Source organism: Hemicordylus capensis, chromosome 3, assembly GCF_027244095.1.
Source record: "Hemicordylus capensis ecotype Gifberg chromosome 3, rHemCap1.1.pri, whole genome shotgun sequence".
NCBI lineage: Eukaryota > Metazoa > Chordata > Lepidosauria > Squamata > Cordylidae > Hemicordylus > Hemicordylus capensis.
In genome coordinates this window covers 237,895,009-237,920,934 of record NC_069659.1, presented here as the reverse complement: position 1 = coordinate 237,920,934, position 25,926 = coordinate 237,895,009, and positions in this window count along the sequence as shown.

Genomic DNA, 25,926 nt, shown 5'->3' with positions numbered 1-25,926 from the left:
CAAATCCAAAAAATTACAATACAGAGTACATTTGAAAATCTATGCTCTGGCAATGTGCACAGCAAAGTAGAAATTCTTTTCTGCTCACATTGGTTCTGTGAGCTCATATCTAGCAGAGCTACTTAGGCTTGTGAGAGGGCTAGTTCATGCCCCTCCTCTCTTGAATGAGTATTTGGATCATCAGTTACCTGTTGCGACATTGTTAATGATCCCCCCCCAGATAAAATGTCTCATATTTGAGCTGAACTAGATTCTACAATTACAGCAGAGTCTACTGTGGAGGTGTCCAACAGCTCCTCTTGTATGGTTAAATTCGAACAATTTCAGTTTGTGACTCCCAAGGATGTGGACAAGCTACTTGGGACATTTTGCCTTACCACCTGTTCTCTTGACCCATGCCCAATATGGCTTATATGATTTAGCAGGGAGGTTATCAGAGAGGGAGCCAGGTCTCACAATCAGTGAGACCTGGTTTTGGAGTGTGTGTGGGGAGAGTGGGCTAAGCCCACTCTCCCCGCACATGAGCGGAGAGGGAGCCCTGGGCAGCCGGATCGGCCGCCCACACAATTGCCAGCTCCGTGACGGAGCCGTGGGGGCTGGGGAGATCAGGGGCCGTGCAGCCCCCGGAAGCTCCAGTATGCCCTGCACAAGTGCGCAGGGCATACTGGGGAGACCCCTGGAGCTGGGAGGGGCTTTTCAACTCCCCTCTGGGGGTCTACTCATGAGTAGCCATGGTGCAGAGCCATGCCGCGGCTACTCATGATCGGAAAGCCCAGGTTTGGGGAGGGCTAAATATGCTGACACCCAAATCTATTTTTCCATGTCAACTTCATCAGGAAATGGCCTAACCTTTCTAAATGCCTGCCGGGAGGCAGTAATGGGCTGGATGAGGGAAAATAAACCGAGATACAATCCAGGTAAGACAGAGGTACTCATTGTGGGAGGTTATGTATTCTGGGAGTACTTCTGAACCCAAACCTCTCTCTGGTCTCTCAAGTTGAGGCAATGGCTAGGAGTGCTTTCTATCATCTTTGGCTGATAAGCCAGCTGCCCCCATTCCTGGAAAGAAATGACCTTAAAACAGTGGTGCATAATATGCTGGTAACCTCCAGCCTTGATGACTGCAATGTGCTCTACACTGAGCTGCCTTTGTACATAGTTCAGAAACTGCAGCACATGCAGAACGCAGCATCCAGGTTGGTCTCTGGGGTTGCCCGAAGATATCACATTACACCCATTTTAAAAGAACTATGCTGGCTGTCGATAAGTTTCCAGGCGAAACACAAAGTGCTGGTTATTACCTATAAAGCCCTGAATGGCTTGTGTCAAAGGTATTTAAGAGAAGACTTTCATCAACCCCACCACTCATTAAGATCATCTGGAATGGTCCAGTTGCAGTTGCCACCGGCTCGCTTGGTGGAGCCTCAAAACTGGGCGTTTGCTAGAGTTGCCCCAGGACTCTAGAACACGCTTCCTAACTAAATTAGAGTCTCCCCTTCTCTGAATGTTTTTAAGAAGACATACAGTACTTGTCTTCTGAAAACATACCTGTTTAGCCAGACTTTTAGTTTATAGTTTTAAAGCTTCGAGTTTGAGAGTTTTTATATCCATTTAAAATTGTTTTAATAATATCAATGTTTTAATGGTTGTTTTTAGATTGTGAACTGCTCAGGGTCTTCTGTATGGGGTGGTATAAAAATGTGCTAAATAAATAGATAAGACTCATCTCTCAACACAATCTACTTCAGAGGGCTATTGTAATGATAAAGAGAGACACATATGTCTCTCCAATTTCCTTGGGGGGGAAAAGACAGGATAAAAATGGCCCAAGCCCCATATATTTTTAGGACCTAGCAATGCTCCTCTCTAGAACCTAGCTGAAAACCAGTAGAACTAGGAGATAAACTCAAACTCAGAGAAGAGTTCTATTCCCAGAGATCACATATTCCAAACCACAATATGATTCTGCAGTCATTGGCTGATGTCCTAACTAAACCTGCTGGTGTGGAGCCAAAGGATGCAGGCACACAGCAGCTCTGCTCCAACTTCTGAAGCATGGGTGCTCATGTGCAAGTGGGTGGCTTTTACCCATTTCTCTTTACCACAGCAATTCTTGAGCAATGCACAGTTATGTCCCAAAGGTTCACAGTATATGCCCTGTGTGAGCAAGACAAATTAATTGATTGTAATGAATAGACTAAAGTGATTAAAAGTGGGGCATCCTGAGTTAGTTCCTAATTGTCTTATTTTGTCCATGCTACTACATGACAAAGGATACAAAAGCTTTGTTATGCCTAATTTAACTGTTCTATCAAAACATTTTTCTCCATTATTAATGGGATTACATTGTAATCCTGATTACCTTTGCATAAAATCTCTTATCGTAATTCACTAAGGGGAATGACAGATGTAACATTAAGCGTGGAGGAACTGGTTTGAACACACACTTGCTGTATTTCAACACATTTGTCTTCAGAGCCAAGGTCATGTGTGCAGCTAGGGAACCTGGATTGAAAACAGAAAAAGCAGAGGGCTGCAACCAAAATAATAAATTGATTGGGATGTCTCAGAGAGCAGCAGCCAATGAAAAGAGGAGAAAGGAGAGGCTGATGGCAGTTAGATGGAGATCAACTCTGAGGGGAAGAAGAAAAGAGAAGAAAAGCAGCAAGATTTCATTTCTGATTTTAAACAGAAGTTAACATTTCTCCATCTAGCATCTATATATTTAATTCTCTTAGCCAGCATGCATGCCCGGATTTGGCAGCAGAACTCTCGCGACACGCTGCAAGAGTAATGGAGGTGGCTCGGCCCGGCCCAGCCAAGTGAGGAGGAAAGAGGAGAGGGGGAAGAAAGCAGCAGCAGCAGCAGGCAGGGGCAGAAAAAAGCGGCGGCGGGTGGGTGGAGGGCGAAAAAAACAGTGGAGGCAGGCGGATGGGGAAGAGAGAAAAGCGGTGGTGGGCGGATGGGGGAGAAAAAAGCAGCAGTGGTGGGTGGATGGGGGGAGAAAAAATGGTGGCGGTGGATGGGCAGATGGGAGGGAGGAAAAAACCAGTGCAGGTTGGAGAAAGCGGCGGCCCGGCGGGGGGAGAGGGGAGAGAAAGCGGCAGGCGGGCGGGCAGGAAAATGCGGTGACTGGCAGGTGGGCTTTGGGGGCAGAAAGCCAGGGGGGTGAACAGAGGCGCAGATGGTCTGCGCTTGGTTCAGCTAGTACAATTATTATTTCTGCAAGAAACAAAACCCAAGCAGCATATGCAAGAACTACATCACTGGGTTTTAGCAGAGTGTAGCAGAGCAGCAACAGAGGCTTGTTAAGTTTATTGAACAAAGTTACCAAGGTTTATTACTTAACTATTACCAAATCATAAGCAACAGCCCTAACCAACAGCCCTACTCTGAGTGAAAGATCATCCGAACAGAGAAATAACAGTCTCAAGTGTCTAGTAAGAAATACAAACTAACCAATCAGTCTACAGAACTGACGATTTATTTATTTATTTGATTGATTGATTGATTGATTTGTATACTGCCCTTCCAAAAATGTCTCAGGGCGATTTACATCAAAATAAAAACAATTAAATTCAATTAACAATTAAAATCAAAACTAAACCACTTAAACAATTAAAATCATTTAAAGGTTAAAATAATTAACATTAAAATCATTTAAAACAATATTAAAATGTAAAACCATAGTTTTAAAAGTCTGGGTGAATAAATGTGTCTTCAGTGCCTTTTTAAAACTTGCCAGAGATGGGGAGGCTCTTATTTCAACAGGGAGCACTTTCCAAAGACCAGGGTCAGCAAAGGAGAAGGCCTGTTCCCAAGTAGCTGCCAAACAAGTTGGTGGCAACCTCAGACAAACCTCTCCAGATGATCTAAACAGGCGGTGGGGCTCATGGACACAGAAGACATTCTCTTAAATACCCAGGGCCTAAGCTGTTTAGTGCTTTATAGGTAATAACTAGCACCTTGTATTTTGCCTGGAAATGTATCGGCAGCCAGTGTAGTTCTTTCAACACAGGAGTAATATGGTTTCTCCTAGATGACCCAGAGACCAACCTGGCTGCCGTATTCTGAACCAACTGTAGTTTCCTGACTACGTACAAAGGCAGCCCCACATAAGAAACTGGTCTATCTAGGTCAGTATTGCCTTCACAGACTGGCAGTGGCTTCTTCAAGGTTGCAGGCAGGAATCTCTCTCAGCCTTATTTTGGAGATGCCACGCAGGGCACTTGAAACCTTCTGCACTTCCCAGAGAGGCTCCATCCCCTAGGGGATGTACCACCTTTTTGAGGTTGTTCATCTCAAGAAATGGACGCAGCTGGCATATCAGCTGAAGCTGATAAAAAGCACCTCTGGCCACCACCTCAAGGTTTGGAGGTTCAGATCCAAAAGCACCCCCATACTGCGTATCTGTTCCTTCTGGGGGAGCATGACCTCATCCAGAACTGGCAGATCAAAATCATCTCCCGAGTTCCGAACCCACACAATAAGTACCTCCGTCTTATCTGGATTTAGCCTCAGTTTGTTATCCCTCATCCAGCCCATTACTGGCTCCAGGCAGGCATTTAGGGAGGTTATGCCTTCTCCTGAAGACATTGACATCATCAATAATGATTGGCATGAACATTCTGAACTCTACTACAAGCCTACACACAAATATACATACATCAGTGGCACAAACAAAGTCAACATATATTGTTACCAGCTTTGCTTATTCTACCTGGCTTCCAGAAGCCTCTCTGTTTGCAGCTGCATTTCCAGGCTTTGAGATTGCACTTTGGCTTTGCTAAGGAGCTGCACCGCAATGTGAGCTACCAGTTTTTGCTACATATGGAGACAAGTCGCTTAGTTGGTGATGGGCTGGTTGCCCCTAGATTTGGCAGTAAACAACCCAAATTGACACAGGGATTAGGCCCATCTCCCCCTCTATCTAGATGGGGGGGGGCAACTAAGCAGACTCCAGAAATAGCTGTCATCCAAGGTCATTCTGGACTTAGAGTGAGCTCTGAGACTCCCTTTTCCTCTCGCAAGACAAAATACGCGACTTGCTAATGAAACAATTATGCTGAGCAAGGGAAAGTAGATAAGACAAGTGCAGCAACTGCCCTCCACAAAAAGAGATGAGTCAGTGATTTAACTCTGGAACTGTGCCTATCAAAACTTTTGATAGAATTATTTGGAAGCCCTTCCCAGCACAGAATATTCTTTAACGCACCTGCAGACTCTGATTTTCATCTCAATCAGCCTTGCATATAATAGGCTATTCACACATCATCCTTCCCAGGAAGGAAGATCAGTAACAATACCTTCCGAACATGTCCATCTGGGCTCTGCTATTCAGTAAAGCATGAGAGTAGAAAGGTGCCCCCAAGGCACATTTTGGGATATAAGTATCCCTGATTCCATGAGACAGTGTCCTTTCTCAGGCCTTCTTCTGGAGACTCCATTCTGTCCTCCCTTGTCCTTCTAACTTGGAACTCCAACTGCAGACCATCTTCATGCTTCCTCATGTGTTACACCTGGGACTCCATTGCAACAAGGACTTCAGAAAGACCATTTCCATGCTCCCTTGTATGCTATGCTTGGATCCCTATGGAGCACCTCCTTATGAGGGAAGACTACAACACCGGGGCCCATTTAGTTTAGAAAAAAGATGACTGCGGGGAGACATGATAAAGGTCTATAAAATCATGCATGGTGTGGAGAAAGTGGATAGAGAGAAAATTTTATCCCTCTCACATAACACTAGAACCAGAGGTCATCCGATGAAATTGATGGCCAGGAAATTTAGGACAAACAAACCGAAGTACTTTCTCACACTGCATAATCAACTTGTGGAATTCTGTGCCACAAGATGTGGTGATAGCCAACAACCTGGATGGCTTTAAGAGGGGTTTGGATAACTTCATGGAGGAGAGGTCTATCAACGGCTACTAGTCGGAGGGCTATAGGCCACCTCCTGCCTCAGAGGTAGGGATGTGCAAAAAATTTCGGGCACAGAACGATCTGTGCCCGAAACAAAAAATTTCGGGTGATTCGGGGCCGAACCGAATCACCCCCGATGTCCCCCGAATTTTTTTGGGCACGAGCCGAATCACCCGAATTTCGGGCACAAAAAATTCGGGTGATTCGGTTCATGGTTGATTTTTGGCGATTTTTTAAAGTTTTAGTGACTTTGGGGCAGTTCGGGGGCATCGCATGGGATCTGGGCAAAAGGAGTGGGGTGGGGTGGTAGTGCCTAATGGGTGCAGGCTACCACCCCAATTTCAGGGGGATTGGGCAAAGGGCTGATTTTTGGTAAATTTCTGAAATTTTCATGTCTTTGGGGCAGATTGGGGCATATTGGGGCAGAAAGTGGGGCCTGGGGCAGAATAGTGGGGTGGGATGGTAGTGCCTAATGGGTGCAGGCTACCACCCCAATTTCAGGGGGTTTGGACAAAGGGGTGATTTTTTGAGAATTTTTGAAGTTTTGGTGACTTTGGGGCAGTTTGGGAGCAGAAAGTGGATCTGCCCCAAAAGAGTGGGGTGGAGTGGTAGTGCCTAATGGGTGGAGGCTACCACACCAATTTCAGGGGGATTGGGCAGAGGGCTGATTTTTTGAGAATTTTTGAAGTTTGGGTGTCTTTGGGGCAGATTTGGGGCAGAAAGTGGATCTGCCCCAAAGGAGTGGGGTGGGCTGGTAGATAGTGCCTAATGGCTGGAGGCTACCACCCATCCCCAATTTAAGAGTGATTGGGCAGGGGGTGAATTTTGGTGAATTTATTTTTATGAGGTTTGTCTTCATAAGGTGAAGTGTGCTAAATTGATTACTTCCTCATATTATTCATAGTAAAGGAAAGTGTGAAAAAGTGAAAGTGGGGTCATGAGAGTTGTTTAATTGAAAAAAATCTCATTTGCTATGATAGAATGAGAATTCACACCTCAGAAGTTTTTTCTGAGGTGTGAATTCTCATTCTATCATAGCAAATGAGATTTTTTTCAATTAAACAACTCTCATGACCCCACTTTCACTTTTTCACACTTTCCTTTACTATGAATAATATGAGGAAGTAATCAATTTAGCACACTTCACCTTATGAAGACAAACCTCATAAAAATAAATTCACCAAAATTCCCCCCTCTGCCCAATCACTCTTAAATTGGGGATGGGTGGTAGCCTCCAGCCATTAGGCACTATCTACCAGCCCACCCCACTCCTTTGGGGCAGATCCACTTTCTGCCCCAAATCTGCCCCAAAGACACCCAAAATTCAAAAATTCTCAAAAAATCAGCCCTCTGCCCAATCACCCTGAAATTGGTGTGGTAGCCTCCACCCATTAGGTACTACCACCCCACCCCACTATTTTGGGGCAGATCCACTTTCTGCCCCCAAACTGCCCCAAAGTCACCAAAACTTCAAAAATTCTCAAAAAATCACCCCTTTGTCCAAACCCCCTGAAATTGGGGTGGTAGCCTGCACCCATTAGGCACTACCACCCCACCCCACTATTCTGCCCCAGGCCCCACTTTCTGCCCCAATATGCCCCAATCTGCCCCAAAGACATGAAAATTTCAGAAATTTACCAAAAATCAGCCCTTTGCCCAATCCCCTTGAAATTGGGGTGGTAGCCTGCACCCATTAGGCACTACCACCCCACCCCACTTCTTTTGCCCAAATCCCATGCTATGCCCCCGAACTGCCCCAAAGTCACTAAAACTTTAAAAATTCACAAAAAATCAGAACTTTGCCCAATCCCCCTGAAATTGGGGTGGTAGACTCTACCCATTGGGCACTACAACCCCACCCCAAAATTTTGCCCCTGGTCCCCTTTTTACCCCCCGAATCGATTCAGATTCGGATTCAGATTAAATCCAAATCCGAACCGAATCAAGGGTGATTCGGGTGACCCAGATTCGGGCACAAAACAGAACGGGGGTGATTCGGCTCGGGTCCGAGCCGAATCACCCAAAAATCCAAATTGCACACCCCTACTCAGAGGCAGGATACCTCTGAGTCCCAGTTGCAGGGGAGTAACAGCAGGAGAGAGGGCATGCCCTCAGCTCCTGCCCGTAGGCTCCCAGTGGCATCTGGTGGGCCACTGTGTGAAACAGGATGCCGTACCAGGTGGGCCTTGGGCCTGATCCAGCTAGGCTGTTATGTTCTTATGAGCTTCCCTATGCTCTCTTACCACTTCAAAAGAGCCTGAAAGCATTACCTGGATAGGCCTGTGTGCCCTTCCATCCAGGTTACCTAGCAGGAGTAGGTAGCTGGGTCCGCCGTTAAGCCGTTCCCGTGGGCATACTAATTCTTACAACCCTCCTGCCTTCCACCTCACTATCCCTGATTAACATGAGGCTCCCGCTGCTCAGCCCCGTTGCCTAGAGTGTATATATATGTGTGTATACACACACACACACACACACCCCTAGAGTATATATGCCTGTACTGTATAGCAGTTGTCCAGCTTTCAGGACCCCAATCTATCACTTTGATTCAACCTTTCCCCCTTCCCCCCCTCTTAGCATATCTCTCTTGCTCGCCTGGGAATTTACACATACTCTGGAACTTTAAGCTAAATGTGCCTTACAAAAGTCTATTTGTAAACATATTTGTATTGCCTTTACATTAGGACCACCTAGTAACTTAGTCTTATGACTTTTATTATTATTTTTCTTCCAATAAACTCTTTTTTATTTAATTAAAATCTCTCTCTCTAGCTGGCTTCTTGAGTTCAGACACTTGCACAAATTAAAACTGCTTATAACTGTCCCCGCTTTTGAGCTAAATTCCCCACATTCGCCCGAACTGGTTGTGCTGATCAATCACCCTTGAGGCATTTCCATCAAAGATATATACATAAATCCCAAGAGTCCATTATAGTTGTCTTGTTCCTTAATTTATAAGCCCAATTGCCATCCACAGATTTTGAAACTGTTCTCTGGTTAATGGTTTTGATTAATTAACAGGAGGTTAATTAACAGGAGGTTAATTGCAGGTCCAGCACTTGCGGTTGCACGTATACCTTGGTATACATGGGGGGGGGGGGAGCGGGAAAGAGTTAAACCCGCATATTCCACAGGTTGGAAATGGAAGAAATGACCGGCGGCTCGCTCTCTCTTTTTTAAAGCCACCAAATCCATGATTTTGGGCTGGTTTTTCACTAGGGGAGGCACTGCTGAGGGACATGGTAGAGCATGGTCCCCCATGTTTCTAGGGCCATTTTACCCCTTTTTTGACATTTTACCAACCTTTGGCAACATAACCCCCGCATTTCCATTGCCTCAGTTATTCAGTATTTGTGGTTTCCGTATCCAGTATCATTGCAGAGAACGGAAACCCCGCAAATACTGCCATTCTGATGTACGTCTGCAACCATTCCTTCTGAAGCACAATAATAATATTTTTTTCTTGTAATTATCTTACAAAGTGATATTTCATATCAATATGTTTACTTTTCTGTGTAACCCATTTGCATCCTATAGCCTTTCTGTTAACTTTACAAGTGTGCATCTCTTATTCTTATGAAGTGAACTAATCTCTTCTTTAACAGTCTGTATCCACTTATGTGTATCCGAATTGGGTATTCCTTTTATTTTATGCAAATCTATGGATTCAGGTATTTTCTCTTTCTGACTCAAAATAAAATCTTTTAGGAGGAATCCCTTTATTAACCCTATTTGAACATCTCACCTCTAATTGTGGTCCAATAACTCCTTCTTGATCAGATCTCTGCAACATCAAGATTGATGACTACTTCCTTATTTTGACATTGTGGCTTATGTTCTGCTTCTTCACCTGTTGTGGGGGGGGGGGGAGTCACAATTAGACACTGCATTGATATTAGATTTCTGCTTTTCATCTTCGTAAGCAACACTGCACTACTTGATACTGTATGTAGCAGGGTCGAGTATACTATAAATTTCACTGCCCAATTCATGTCTCACAAAAAAAAATCTTTCCTGACTTTTACATTCCAGTTTCCCCCTCTACTCCTTGGGGATGTATGCATATGCTTTACTTCCAAACACTTTTATGTGCTTTTAACTGGATGTTTTTCCTGTTCCACAATTCAGGAGTTAAATCTTTGGTTTTAGTAGGCAATCTATTTTGTAGAAAATTTGCTGCCTTAATTTCTCTTCCCCCCGCCCCCACAGTGAACTCTGAGGTCACACAGAGTTCATTAGGTCACACTGTTCTATATTTTTGAATGCAGGAGAAATTCCTATCAATTGCATTGGGACAAGATAAAATCTTTTAAAAATTATAAAACAAAAACCATGAGCACCACTGTCTTGGGGCTGCTCAGGTGAGTTTTAGCCCAAGGTGCCTTGCCCCCAAAACCACTTTGGTGCCCAGGAACCCTTCAGGGGGCAGTTGAGGCATCCTCAAATCCCCATTTTAACTTATGGTCTCCCTCTGAAATCCTACTCATGGGAAATGAGAAGGCGAAGGTTACACTCATACAACACCTTCATGACATTGAGCACCAGAATCTAGTTTCTAGGGGAAATAGGATCTGTTCCCCCCTGTTTTTTGGTATCATGCCCCCCTTGGGGAATAGCGGTGCTAAATATTTAGCTTTCCTACACCTTCCAAGGTTTAGGATAGCTTTTACTAGGGCTCGCATAAATGTGTTGCCTTCAGGCCTTCTGGAAAAAAGATTTAACAAGGGATCATCAGATTATGGCCTATGCCCCTGTGGTGCAGGCCTCCCTGAAACAGTTTTGCATGTGCTGCTTCACTGTTCCCTGTACTCTGATACCAGGAAAGAGCTCATATTCCCGCTATTAGAGCATCTCCCAGGAAGAGCTGACCCCTTTTATTTGAATTTCTGTCTCGAGGATCGAGATAACAAGATTACTAAGGTGGCGGCGAAATTCTATGTTGCTATTAGATTAAGATCCTGCTTAAGATCCAAATTTTAGGAGCTACTGCTTATTATTATGTACCATACTACAGGTGAAACTCCAAAAATTAGAATATCGTGCAAAAGTCCATTAATTTCAGTAATGCAAATTAAAAGGTGAAACTGATATATGAGACAGACGCATTACATGCAAAGCGAGATAAGTCAAGCCTTAATTTGTTATAATTGTGATGATCATGGCGTACAGCTCATGAGAACCCCAAATCCACAATCCCAGAAAATTAGAATATTACATGAAACCAATAAAACAAGGATTGTAAATAGAACTATATCGGTACTCTGAAAAGTATAAGCATGCATATGTATTCAGTACTTGGTTTGGGCCCCTTTTGCAGCAATTACTGCCTCAATGCGGTGTGGCATGGATGCTATCAACCTGTGGCACTGCTGAGGTGTTATGGAAGACCAGGATGCTTCAATAGCGGCCTTCAGCTCTTCTGCATTGTTTGGTCTCATGTCTCTCATCCTTCTCTTGGCAATGCCCCATAGTTTCTCTATGGGGTTCAGGTCAGGCGAGTTTGCTGACCAATCAAGCACAGTAATCCCATGGTCATTGAACCAGGTTTTGGTACTTTTGGCAGTGTGGGCAGGTGCCAAGTCCTACTGGAAAATGAAGTCAGCATCCCCATACAGCTCGTCTGCGGAAGGAAGCATGAAGTGCTCCAAAATCTCCTGATAGATGGCTGCATTGACCTTGGACTTAATGAAGCACAGTGGACCAACACCAGCAGATGACATGGCTCCCCAAATCAACACAGACTGTGGAAACTTCACACTGGACTTCAAGCATCTTGCATTGTGTGCCTCTCCATTCTTCCTCCAGACTCTGGGTCCTTGGTTTCCAAATGAGATGCAAAAGTTGCTCTCATCAGAAAAGAGGACTTTGGACCACTGAGCAACAGACCAGTTCTTTTTTTCTTGAGCCCAGGTAAGACGCTTCTGACGTTGTTTGTTGTTCAGGAGCGGCTTGACAAGAGGAATACGACATTTGAAGCCCATGTCCAGGATCCGTCTGTGTGTGGTGGCTCTTGATGCACTAACTCCAGCCTCAGTCCACTCCTTGTGAAAGTCCCCAACACTTTTGAATGGCCTTTTCCTGACAATCCTCTCCAGGCTGCGGTCATCCCTGCTGCTTGTGCACCTTTTTCTTCCACACTTTTCCCTTCCACATAACTTTCTATTAATGTGCGTTGATACAGCACTTTGGGAATATCCAACTTCTTTTGCAGTTACCTTTTGAGGCTTTCCCTCCTTATGGAGGGTGTCAATGATGGTTTTCTGCACAACTGTCAAGTCAGCAGTCTTTCCCATGATTGTGATTCCTAATGAACCAGACTGAGAGACCATTTAAAGGCTCAGGAACCCTTTGCAGGTGTTATGGATTGATTAGCTGATTGGAGTGGGACACCTGGAGCCTAGACTGTTGAACCTTTTCACAATATTCTAATTTTCTGGGATTGTGGATTTGGGGTTCTCATGAGCTGTACGCCATGATCATCACAATTATAACAAATTAAGGCTTGACTTATCTCGCTTTGCATGTAATGCGTCTGTCTCATATATCAGTTTCACCTTTTAATTTGCATTACTGAAATTAATGAACTTTTGCACGATATTCTAATTTTTCGAGTTTCACCTGTATTGTTGGTATATTTTGTTTTTAATCTTTCTTATTTTGTATGTTTTCTGTATGGCCCATGGCCGCAATAAATTGAATTGAATATAACTTATGGGGAAAATGCAAAAAATGTAAAAAGTGTTCCAAAACCCCCCACAAAACTACCCACCATTAACAATTGCAGGAATTTCCAATTGCTTTGGGGTTTGGTGGGTGGTAGCCACCCCTGGGTGCCTACCACCCACACTGGTTTTGTTCCACTAGATGCTCTGCATAAGGAATAAAGGGCTGATTTGAGTTCCCATAATACCCTATGTAGAACCTCTTAGAACCGGTTTGAATTTGCTCTACACCACCACTCACTCTGGGCCACCCTGGTGCCCCCCAAATGCAGTTATGGGGCTACTGCAACCTCCATAATTCCCTATGGGGAAGAACCTTAAAGACTCGTAAACTCCATTAAATCTTTAAAAATCAGCCCTCTGCCCAATTCCTTTGAAATGATTCTGGCAGCTTCCTTGCCCCCACTGGGCACTACCACCCACCCTACTCTGCTCTGCACCACCCCCTTCCCCCCCGACATGAAGCTATACTTTTGCTGAAATCTCCATTATTCTCTATGGAGAAAATCTTAAACTTCAAACATTCACCAAATATCAGCCCTTTGCCCAATTCCTCTGAAATTTGGGTGGTAGCTTCCACCCATTGGGCACTACCACCCCACCCATTAGTTTTGCCCCAGGCCCATTTTTTAAAATCCACATTTCGGGATGAAGCTGCGCTACGGCAGCACACGTTCCATTAACCCCGGTTAACTTGCTCCACTAACCTGGGCTAAGGGGAGGGCTTCTCAAGTGGGTTAGCCGCTTGTAAACCACTGGGCTCACCTGCAAAAATCAGGCTAGGCTGTCCTAGCCCAATTTTTTCTGGTCATGAGAATAGCCTCAATAACTAAATAATACATTAATGGCTGTGCTCAGCTCTAAAGCAGGGAAATAACATAAACACAAAACTCTTCTCTAATTAGAATGTTATTCCTGCTCATCATTTCAGGAAAATGGGTGCTGCTGGCAGTTCTTTTTCATGGCATTAGTAGGGATAGTTAATTATTTGCAGTACAGTACTTGTCTCAGTTAAGAAACGTTTTTTAAATATTCATGGGGAAATGCAAAATCTGAGGTTTTACCCTTATCTGGGTTAATTAGGCAGAGCTGCTGGAATTACTTATCCATACTTATGGTTACCTCATACTGTATACGTATCTATCCATCTGGATGTTTTATTTAACATTTAACCCCTGCTACTTTTAAAAAATTGGTTGAACTTTGCTTCTCTATAAATTACTTTTTCCTATTGGAAGCTGAAACAAAGATAGCACCTCACCATCCCTGATCCCAGAAACATCCAGACAATGATAATGCATTCTGGGTCTGTCAACCAGGCTTTTCAGGACCACTACTTATATACCTGGAATCACTACTTATATACAGAGAAACTTGGATCAGCCTTGGATCCAGAAACATACATGGGTATATAATGTAATAGCTTGCATGAGGCTTGCAAGGCCAGCCACAGACTCCATATTCTGGGAGAGAATCAGTGATAATAATTGTGCATAAATATGCTATGTTATCCTTTGGTTTCTCAGCTGATTATTTCCCTCCACTTATGAATCTGGTACAATAATGTCAAACTGTAGTTTTCACCCATGCAGCTGAGAGGGGCAGGCTGATGTGCTGTGCTCCTGTATCACCATCTTTATATTTAGAATCCTTAGGATGTATGTAACAAATCCTGTGGATGTAACAAATCCTGGCACATCTAGCGAGAGTTCTGACAAAACTCAGAGGGGGGGGCATGGAGGAGGAGGCTGAGGAGCAGATGGAGGGGCAGCTGCTGCCAGGGAGGAGCAGGAAGGTCGAAGAAGGAGCAGTGGCTCCCAGACTAAGGGAAACACCTATATCGGGCAGCAGCAATATAGGAAGATGCTGAAAGGCATCATCTCATACTGCATGGGAGATGGCAATGGTAAACCCCTCCTGTATTCTACCAAAGACAACTACAGGACTCTGTGGGCACCAGGAGTTGACACTGACTTAACAGCACACTTTACCGAACTGAACTCATTTATTTACGATCAACAACCAAATAAACACTACAGCAAAGAGCAATTTACCTTTACAAAGACAGCACGTGAAATGATGCACGTGGTACTTTGCACCACATCAGACTTGTAAGGCATCCTTGATGCTGCAGGGAACAAGCGCTTACACATTCCATGCTACCGCAGCTACTTCCATTCACAGCAGTGTTGCTGTTGGTCAGTAGGAGAGCCAATTGGGATGAAGGGATTTGACTGGTTCTGGGTGGGGTTGCACCCCGCTTGAAAGAGCAAGTGCTGAACTTGGGAGTCCTGCTGGACCCAGCTCTGCTTTTGGATGCTCAGGTGGAGGTGGTGGCCAGAGGTGCTTTTGCACAATGTCTGCTTGTGGGCTGGCTGTGTCTCTTTCTTGAGAAGGCAGATCTGGCCACATTTATTCATACCTTAGTCATGTCACACCTGGATTACTGTGACACACTCTACATGGGACTGCCCTTGAAGAATATTTGGAAGCTGAAATGTTTGACTTAACAAGCAGAAGGTTGCCGGTTCGAATCCCTGCCGGTACTATATCAGGCAGCAGCAATATATGAAGGACATTACCTCATACTGCACGGGAAAGGCATCACCTGAAAGGCATCACCTCATACTACATGGGAAGAGGCAATGGTAAACCCCTCCTGTATTTTACCAAAAGAAAGCCACAGGGCTCTGTGGGCACCGGGTGTCAAAATCGACTTGATGGCACACTTTACCTTTACCTTTATGATTTTATCCAGAGCTGCTTGTTGGGATCATGTTACACCCATTCTGAAATAGCTGCACTGGCTACCAATTTGTTTCCAGCAGTCCAATGCTGGTTTTGATCTTTATAGCCCTTAATGTTTTGGGCCCTGGATATTTGAAGGACTGCCTGCTCCCAGGAATTTCTGCCTGCTTGACAAGATATGAATACAACAAATATTTATATACCACTTTTCAACAAAAGTTCCCAAAGCAGTTTAGGTAGGTAGGTAGGTAGGTAGGTAGGTAGGTAGGTAGGTAGGTGTAAATGAATAAATAAAATGGCTTCCTATCCCCAAAGGGCTCACAATTTAAATAAGAAAGATAAGATAGACACCAACAACAGCCACTGGAGGGATGCCGTGCTGGGGATGGATAGGGCCAGATGCTCTCCCCCTGCTAAATTAAGAGAATCACCGCTTTAAAAGGTTCCTCTTAGTTAGCAGGGCTTATCATCAGAGAGGGCTCTGCTCCATGTAATGAAGGTGAGAGAGTCTCTGCTATCGATCATGTGGTACAGGGCCTTTTCAGGCATTGCCTCCAGGTTTTGGAATGCTGGCATCCATTCCTCAGCCTCCGACATGATTTTTAGAAAATAAGTAAAAACGTGACTTTTCATCCAGGCTTTTATATGAGAGTACAGTTTCTATTGCTGCTGCTTTGTGATTTGTGTGTTACTGTTTTATATAGGTCTTTAAATGGAGATGTATTGTATTTATATTTAATATCTGTACTGTTTGTATTTTAATTGTGCATTCTTGTAAACTGCTTGGGGATTATTTTAATGAAAAGCGGTATAGAAATCAAATACATAAACAGTGGGATTAACTGTGGTAGCACTGATTGTGCAACCTCACATTCCCTGCAGGGCTGGGACTGCCTTACCAGTTTGCAACAGCCCCAGCAGAATGTGCAGCAGCAACATATCCACCAGGATTCTGTAAAGTAGTTGTATACAATACAGTACAGAAAAGTAGTTGTATACAGTTGCAAGATGCTCATTTACCTACATGTTGAGAACTTATGCCTGCATTGCAGAAGAGTTCACGGGCAGCAAATAGTGAGGCGGTCTAAGCAGGGAGAAAAGGGAACGTGCCTGCATTGATATGGATGCATTAAATGGGTGGATCCCTAGGATGTATTCACTGCAATAGGCTCTTTAATCCAAGCTTGGATTCAACATTGTTCTCCTTCAGTGTTTGCTTTCTCATAAAAGTCTGTGATGGTCTCCCAAGCAATTGAGTCTTAAAGTCTGCTATTCAGTTGGACTCTCTGAACAGATTGCACCGCAATGGTACACCAAAGGAAAGAACACATGCCTGGTTATTCTGGAAGTCAAGAGGCAGAGTTCAGGCAAATGGAACAGCAGCATCTTAAGCCAAAGTCTATTTCAGCATAAGGTTGATACAACTAACAAGTACCAAAAAAGAAAAAAGAAAAGAAAAGATAAAGAATAAGTGCTAAAATAATATTTAAGAGAAGTGTTAAAAAAGAGCAAAGGAAGGGTCACATTCAAAGTATACCGCAGAAGTTAAAAAGGGATAAGAGTTGGGCAGAAATCTTTGAGTTGTCATAAAGCATTGACTCAAGGACATTTTTTCCACTTAGTCCTATGCACACACAACTATGTTTAGACTTTATCCAGGACAAATATTAAAAAAACAAGTAAGGATGGTTGTGTCTTCTTAACCTCCTTCAAATACCATCAAACTCTATACTTGGTAACACACTGATATGTTGTTTTAATATCCATAATGACTTTGCCTTCATTTTCTGCTCAAGTTTGCACTTTTTAATTGCAGTATTTATCAGGAGTATTGGTTCTGAACTGAGCCTCTGGTCAGTCAATTGCATGGGAAACTATAAGTAGGGTATAAAGGGATGCTGGAAGTCCCTGGCAATGAACATCATTCAAGTCAGCAACCCTGCAATCAATAATATACACAATCTTGTTCTGACACATTAATTGGAGCTTAAGCAGCTGTACTGAGGTAGTAGAGATTATGCTGGCACAGTAGTTGGGGGGGGGGTTGTCCTCCCCCCCAGTGTGGCACAGTATAGTTAAGATGAGTTGTTTCAACATTCTGCTATTATAAGCTCTGAATAAAATCAAAAGGCTTTCGGGCAGGCTAAGGGGAGGAGACTGCCTTGGTTAGCCTGATGGATGATCTCCAATTAGGAACTGATACAGGAAGTATGACTCTGTTGAGCCTTTTGGATCTATCAGTGGCTTTTGATATTATCGAACATAGTATCCTTCAGGAATGTCTGAGAGTGGTGGGGGAGGGAGGCACTGCCTTGCAGTGGTTCCGCTCCTACCTTCCAAATGTTTAGAAGAGACTGGAGATTGTTGCTCTATGAAATGTGAGCTTTTATATGGCATCGCTCAGGACTCCATACTGTCTCCAGTGCTTTTTAACATCTACATGAAACCACTTGGAGGGATCATTCGGAGATTTGGTGCAGGGTGTTATCAGCATGCTGATGACACCCAAATCTATTTCTCCATGTCAACATCATTAGGGGAAGGCATAACCTCCCTAAATGCCTGCCTGGAGGTGGTAATGGATTGGATGAGGGATAATAAACTGACTGAATCTAGACAAGATGGAGGCACTGATGCGGGGTCAGATCTGTCAGTTCTAGATGGGGTCACTCTTCCCCAGAAGGAACAGGTATGCATCTGGGAGTGCTTCTGGATCCATACCTCTCCCTGGTATCTCAGGTTGCAGCAGTGGCCAGAGGTGCTTTCTATAAGCTTCGCTAATGTATCAGCTGCATCCGTTTCTTGAGATAAATGACCTCAGAACAGTGGTACATATTTATTTATTTATTATTTATTATGAGAACTTTTATACCATCCTTCCAAAAGGCTCAAGGCGGTTCACATTAAAACACCATTAAAATAAATTAATGAGTAAAACAAAAATTATAAAGCATAAAAACAATGATTAACAATTAAAAACATCATAAAACAACAATTAAATAATCAGAACAATTTAAAAACAAGTTTTAAAAAGCTGAGAAAGCCTGGTTGAAGAGATGTGTTTTCAGGTGTTTTTTGAAAATTGCCAGAGATGCTGGTAACCTCCAGATTTGATTATGCTGTATGTGAGGCTGCCTTTGTATGCAGTCTGGAAACTGAAATTGGTCCAGAATGCGGCAGCAAGGTTGGTCTCTTTGTCATCTTGTAAGACCATATTAAAGGTAAAGTGTGCCATCAAGTCAGCAAGGAAACCCTAAAAACCATTCCTATCCAGCACAAAGACACCATGATTCTGGTATAGACTGCTCTTGAACATGGAGTTTCAACATCAGACCCACACTGCCAAGGAATATGAAAACGTCACTTGACCATACTTAGGAATTAAAGCCTCCATATTCACAGTCAGTTTGGCTATTCTAGAATCACTATTCTATACCAGAATAGTAGTTTGCTGATGCTAGTAAGAATTGTTTCTGGGATTTCCTTGCTGCACTTCTTTGGAGCTTTCTGGAAGCATGCGTATGAGCACTTTGAGAAAGAGGATGCTGGGCTGGAGTACACATGGCTTTCCCAACAGCATTTTGATAACTGAACCTGCAGCTCTACATGCACACCTACAAGGAAGTAAACTGCATTAAACTGTGTGGAACCTGCTTCCTAGGGAAGCAGTGAGGGAACAGTGGAACAATTCTAAAATAATGGTGTTGCGGGGGGATAATAGAAACTTTTTGAAATGTGGGTGAGAAACAACCCATTTCGGTAACTGTTATGGCATGAGAAGAAGCTATGTTGCAGTGGCTCTCATGTACTGAAAGATAATGTTAGAAGGGGGGAAAGAAAGAGAACTGTTGGGGTTTGTGATTATTTAGCAAAGTGCCAAGGAAGCTACCACTCCAGTTACAGAGTGTGGAGTTGTTGCAGCTATTTAAACAACAGATATTTATATGCCACTTTTAAACAAAAGTTTCCATAGCAGTTTACACACACAGAGAGAGAGAGAGAGAGAGAGAGAGAGAGAGAGAGAGAGAGAGAGAGAGAAGATGGCTCCCTGTCCCCAAAGGGCCCACAATCTAAAAAGAAACATAAGATAGTCACCAGTAACAGTCACTGGAGGTACTGTGCTGGGGATGGATAGAGCCAGTTAAAGAACACGTGTGGAGATCACTGCAGAGTCTAAACTAAATTGATTTATTGGTGAACTACACTGAGATAGGAGAGACCTAGTCCAATCTATCAGCTACATAAACAATAGGTAGGGGGAGAGAGAGAGATGTCGCCATCTTCTTTCTAGGGGGTAAGGAAGAGGACTGACTCACTACAGGAAGTACATGAAGAGTCAAAGCAGAAATCATAGAGTAGAGGCCAGCAGGGACAGGTAAGGAGACCCTCACTAACTACCTCTACTCCCAATGCCCCTACTGGTCATTAGAATAGTCGCTGCAAAAGGTCAATGCACTGGAACTCCATCTCCAAAAGAACACATTCAAGCAGTTCATACGATTAAAAAACTAGGTAAGACAAATTTCCTACGCAGCTTCGGGACCTGTGTGTGCTCCCAATTTTCAATTGTGTGTGTGCAAACCACTAGGTAGGAAGAGAGGGGAGTGATCGTAGGTGAGAAAGGAGTTGGGTAGGACGATGCTGTCCTATCCAGCATTTGTAGCTAGCATTTTAACAAGGTTGGAGGAAAAGCTGTCCTACCCAGCTTTTCTCTCACACATTCATTTCCTCTCCTCCTCCTCATTCTTTGCTCAAGTTGTACCCAAAGTTGGGTACAAAGCTCATGCTACCCAGTTTTCAATTGTGTGAACTGCCTTTCTGTTTACCAATAGGGATGTGCATGGTCCGGACCGGTCCGGACCGGCACCGAGGGGGGGTCTCCCTTCAAGGGCGGGGGGGTAGAACTTACCCCTCCCGCCTCTCTTCCCCCTCCGGCGCTGAATTATTTTGCCAAGTGTTCAGGGCATGAACCGGTCCGGAGGCCATGTTGGAGGCCTCCGGACTGGTTCGGAGCCGGACCGGACCAGACTGGTCCGGCGGTCCGGCACCGAGGGGGGGGTCTCCCTTTAAGGGCGGGGGGGGTAGAACTTACCCCTCCCGCCACTTTTTCCCCTCCGGCGCTGTAGTTATATGCGAAGTTCCTCGCTGCCGCCCCTGCCCCCGTCGTCGCCTGGCAGTCTTCCTAAGAGTAGTACGCATGCGTAGTAGTAGGCGACGCGCATGCGTTGTACTAGGCAGCGCGTGCGCACAGTGGTGACAGGCGCGTGCGTGCCGCTTCGCACACATGCGTACTACTCTTAGGAAGACTGCCAGGCGATGATGGGGGCAGGGGCGGCAGCAAGGAATGCTGCCGCCCCAAAAACTTCACATATAACTACAGTGCCAGAGGGGGGGAAATGGTGGGAGGGGTTCTACCCCCCCCCGCCCTTAAAGGGAGACTCCCCCTCGGTGCCGGTCCGGACCGGTCCGGACCCTGCACATCCTTATTTACCAAGGCTATGGTCCATATATATATAACCATTGGTGTAAAGGTAAAGTGAGCCGCTGAGTCGGTGTCGACTCCTGGTGACCACAGAGCCCTGTGGTTGTCTTATTAGAATACAGGAGGGGGTTACCATTGCCATCTCCCTCACAGTATGATGATACCTTTCAGCATCTTCCTATATCACTGCTGCCCGATATAGGTGTTTCCTATAGTCTGGAAAACATACCAGTGGAGATTTGAACCAGCAACCTCTGGCTTGATAAGTCATTTCCCCGCTGTGCCATTAGGTGGCTAGCCATTGGTGTAATTTGTCTAAATCAGTGATTCTCAAACTTGGGTCCTCAGGTGTTATTGGACTTCAACTCCCATAATCCCCAACCAAAGGCCACTGAGGCTGGGGATTATGGGAGTTGAAGTCCAATAACACCTGAGGACCCAAGTTTGAGAACCCCTGGTCTAAATTATTATCAATATTCAACCAATGGTGTCTTCTTAATCATATTACTTCTGGAGTTGAGCTCCTTCGTGATGGAAATCTGTTACTACCTTTATACAGGGACCCCCTCCCCTTAAATTCCCAGATGTTCTTGGACTACAGTTCTCATCATTCCCAACCATATTGGGCTTTAGCCATTAATCCAAGCAATTCCTTGAAGTGGTATGAGGGCTGCTTCAGATGTTACACTTTTTATAGAGCACATGTAAATGGAGGAGAGCTGGCCTTACTGTAACAAGAATGAATTGTCCCATATGCTAAGCATGGTCTGCCTTGGTTTGCATTTGGATGGGTGATTACATGTGAACACTCTAAGACATTCCCCTTAGGGGTGCAGCCACATGCTCGCACACAGAAGGTCCCAGGCTTAAGATCATAAACACTAGAATTGCCAAGGGAACTTAACAGAGTTATAAAATCAACCCTTGAGCATTTGTTTTACCACTGAACTAACCCTACTAAGTTTATATAACTAACCCTACTGCGTATATAACGATGCCATGTACAAAACAGAATTCAAAAGATATAAATGTGTCTACGAAACTCGATAAAGGACAAGGATAAAAAGATTTATAGATTGTCATCTGTGTCTGTCTTCTGATTGCACATTTACTGTTCCACCTCATTTAAAGCTAATCACTCACATTTAATTAATTTATATGCACAAAATGTCACACCTTCTGCTGATTTCTGTCTGCTGACCTCCATCCTCTTACATCCATTAAAGAAAACTTATTCATGAGAACATAAACATATCACTGAACTGGGGCTTACATTGAAGTGTGTCAATGAGAGCACTATTTAGGAGACCAGGATAATTCATGACAAATTCATTCAGCTAATACAGAATTATTTTGTATTTCATAATCGTTCTAAATTTAGATTTGAAAATCATGAAATCTTTGTTATTTTTAAAATAAGTTTTCTTATTTCACAGCATTATAAAGGGAAAAAAGAAAACTCTGCACAAAACTAACATATTAGAAATCTGAGTACCAAACCCAGAGTCAATAAAATTTTAGGAAACCCAATGTATTTCAATAAAATCCTCATTAAGCAATGGAATTTGGTTCCTTTTTATCCCAGAGAGATATGTTTGAAACTTTCTCTGAAAGATCTGTCTCAAAATGAGAAGTAGGGATGTATTTAGATTCTTTGGAGTCTAATAATCTTTCCTCATAATGAATCCCTATGAGGATTCATTATTTATTATTTATTTATTTTTACATTTTATAGCCTGCTGTTCCTCCAAGGAGCCCAGAGCGGTGTACTACATACTTAGGTGTCTCCTCACAACAACCCTGTGAAATAGGTTAGGCTGAGAGAGATATGACTGGCCCAGAGTCACCCAGCTAGTATCATGGCTCAATGGGGATTTGAACTCAGGTCTCCCTGGTCCTAGTGCAGCACTCTAGCCACTACACCATGCTGGTATGCCTTCATTACTTCTGTTCATTTTGACTGTCATTGGAGAATGCCAACTATCAACTGCCATGTGTCAACTACACACACCCCACACACACACACAGTGGGGTACTCAGTTTAGTCTTTTGGAATTTTTTGAAGTGTTCAGATTCTTTGGTGTCTTCATCACACACCTTCACTTATTCTTTTCATTTTGACCCTACTTCTTTGCAGGTGGGGGTGGGGAATTAGAGGCATCTCATGTGCCAACTACCCCCCAACCTGTGCAGGACACTGTGTACTCAGTTTATATTTCAGGAATTTTTGAAGTGTTTAGACTCTTTGGTGTGTAATGAATCATCATAGGGATTCATTATGAGGAAAGATTATTAGACACCAAAGAGTCTAAACACTTAAAAAAAATTCCTAGAGCATAAACTGAGTAGTACTGCCTTGCAGGTGGGAGGGGGGTGTAGTTGGCACATGGCAGTTGACAGTTGACACTGTCCAAGGGCAGTCAAAATGAACAGAAGAAATGAAGGTGTTTAATGAATCCTCATAGGGATTCACTGAGGAAAAGTTATTATGCACCAAATAATCGAAACACTTGAAAAATAGTGACCGCACATTTTGCTCCAGAATTCCACTTCTACAAGGGCTAGAGCTTAGCTTTTTTAAAAAATGAAAGCTGGAAATATGGGGAAATGATAGGAGGAATCCAAATCTCAAAGTGATTTCAATCTAATCTGGCAGAATTCGATTTGGACCTGAATCTACCCAATGGATTACAGGGGTGATTTGTTCTGTCTCCAAATCACCTGAACCAGCTAGATTTGGGTACAAATTGATTTGTACCCGAATCAATTTGCACATCTCTAATGAGAAATCCTGGCATATTGGGATCTGCTCTTTTCTCATGCAGAGTGGAAACTTTTCTCAATATGAATCCATTTCTCAATGTATGCAGTCATTTTTCAATTAAAATAAAAGACTGCAGGCCGGACCTATCTTTAATTGTATTTATTGCACAGTATTTTGTTTTCAAAGTACTTTATAAATAGTAACCATTATTATTAGTATTCACTAACGGTCATATGTTTATGGTTTATGTTTACTGCTTTATAAATCAAAAGAAGACCACTTTCATATTAACCAGTGACTTAAAAGATTTGAATGGTCTTTTTCTTGGATGAGGGAAACTATATATGCTGGGATCAACCTATGGAATACAGGCAGCAGTTTTTGGAAAACATGTCCCCACCACCACCACCAAGTGTGGAAATTTCATTCTGGAGACATCCACACCTCCACGTATCTCTGACTTCACCTGATCTTGGCTTAAGCCATGGTGTTGAAAACCTGGTTCCAGGGATAAGCCATGAGAAGCCGGGATTTAAATGATGCCCTGCTGCTGCTTTCACTCTCCGGAAGCTCTTTTAGGCTTAGACATGCCATGAAAATAAAGATTTGCTTTTCTTGTTGAACCTCATTATTAAAGAGCCAAGAAGAGACCTGACACTGTGCTCTGATCCCTAAAAATGTGACAGAGGAACTTTTCTTCCATGTTGTTTAAGTTACTTCTTCATAATATTTAATCATGGCACACCAAAGCTTTTTCCCCTCCTCATTAGCTTTAAAGTCTTTATTTCCCCTGCGATGTCCACTTTTCACTCTTTCATACCCACAGGAGTATTTTCCCTCAAGTCACTACTACGTTAAATGGCATAATGGGTTGGATTTTCCTCTAAGTGTAAATGCACTCAAGTGCTCTTGGCTTTTAGGCATCTGACTTGCAAGTCCACAGGTATACTAATCCTTCCCACATTACGTGTTTCACCATAGGCATGCCTTGTAGAAGTATTCATGAGAACAAAAATGATGAGGTAGGAAAGCATCTCTGAACTTTTTATTCTGGCTAGAGGACAGTTTTCTGAGACAACGGACCAATTCTCATTTTGTACTTAGCTTATGGATTTGGTAGTTGAGTATGAGGCTCTCAGGTGTGAGGGGAGAAGGCATGTACATCATCGCGCAGTTCATTGAGGGATCCTGGGAAACAAGTCCTGGCCTCCAGATAACTGTGATGCTCAGTGTACTGCAGATCATGTGGGTGCGCATTATGTAGGCACACTGAAGAGGATCTGGGGGAAAGATCCCTCAATCTGCCCTCCTGGCCTGTTGGCAGTATGAATCATCTTATTGTATGTCAGGTAGAAACTGGATGCTGTCCTGGCCAGCTTTCATCCCCAGCATTTTGCCAAGGTAGAAATAAAAGCCATCCTACCCAGCTCCACCCCCCACGCACACACTCACTCCCCCGTCCTCCTGCCTATAGCAGTTGTTTGCTCGCACACTATCAAAAATCAGTGGTGTTCACAGCTCCGAAAGCTAGGACACTCCTACTTTTCGATGGTGTGAACTGCCTTTGTATGTGTTTCCATGTGTAGTGCTGCTGCATATGGCTACATGTGTTTGTGTGTGATGTGGCATGCTCCTGGGTGTCTTTGTGTGTGACATACTGTTGTGTGTCTTTGCAAGCCGCTTGCTCCTATGTTTTGCTATGTGTGTGTTGGTGCATGCCCCTAATGCATATTAGAGCAAATAGGGAAAGCAGAGTGCTACTGAGCCACATAATGACCTGTAGTTTAGTGCCCCTCGCAACTGACAGAAGAGGAGGACTGAGGCTAAAAGCCCAAGGGAAAGTCTGGGTGTATGAAGACTGTTGTAAGCAAGTATAATATGGGAGACTGTCAAACGGGTTACTGCTTTCATGGCATGGGAGATAAGGCAGCCACCTTAACTTACGCATTCTGTGGCAGAACCAATTAATTGCCTTTCACCACTTGAAGGGCAGCCTCCTCTTGTGGCTTCTGCTCCCTGGGCTGTAGCCAGTGCTGTTGCCACCCCACCTTACTCACTGGCTCTTCTCCACCTCCATCACCAGCTCCATCCCCTTCGCCCTCACTGGCCTCAACTTGCATCCAGGGTACAGCACTTTTCGGCCAGTGAGGCCACGTAGACCGAGCCTGCATGCAGCAGGAGCAGCAGCCTTGCCCATGGCCTCTCCTGGTCACTGCCACTGCACCAGGACCAGATGTTCACACTCCTTTGCACACACACCTCTTTCTTCCCTCTACAGGAACACA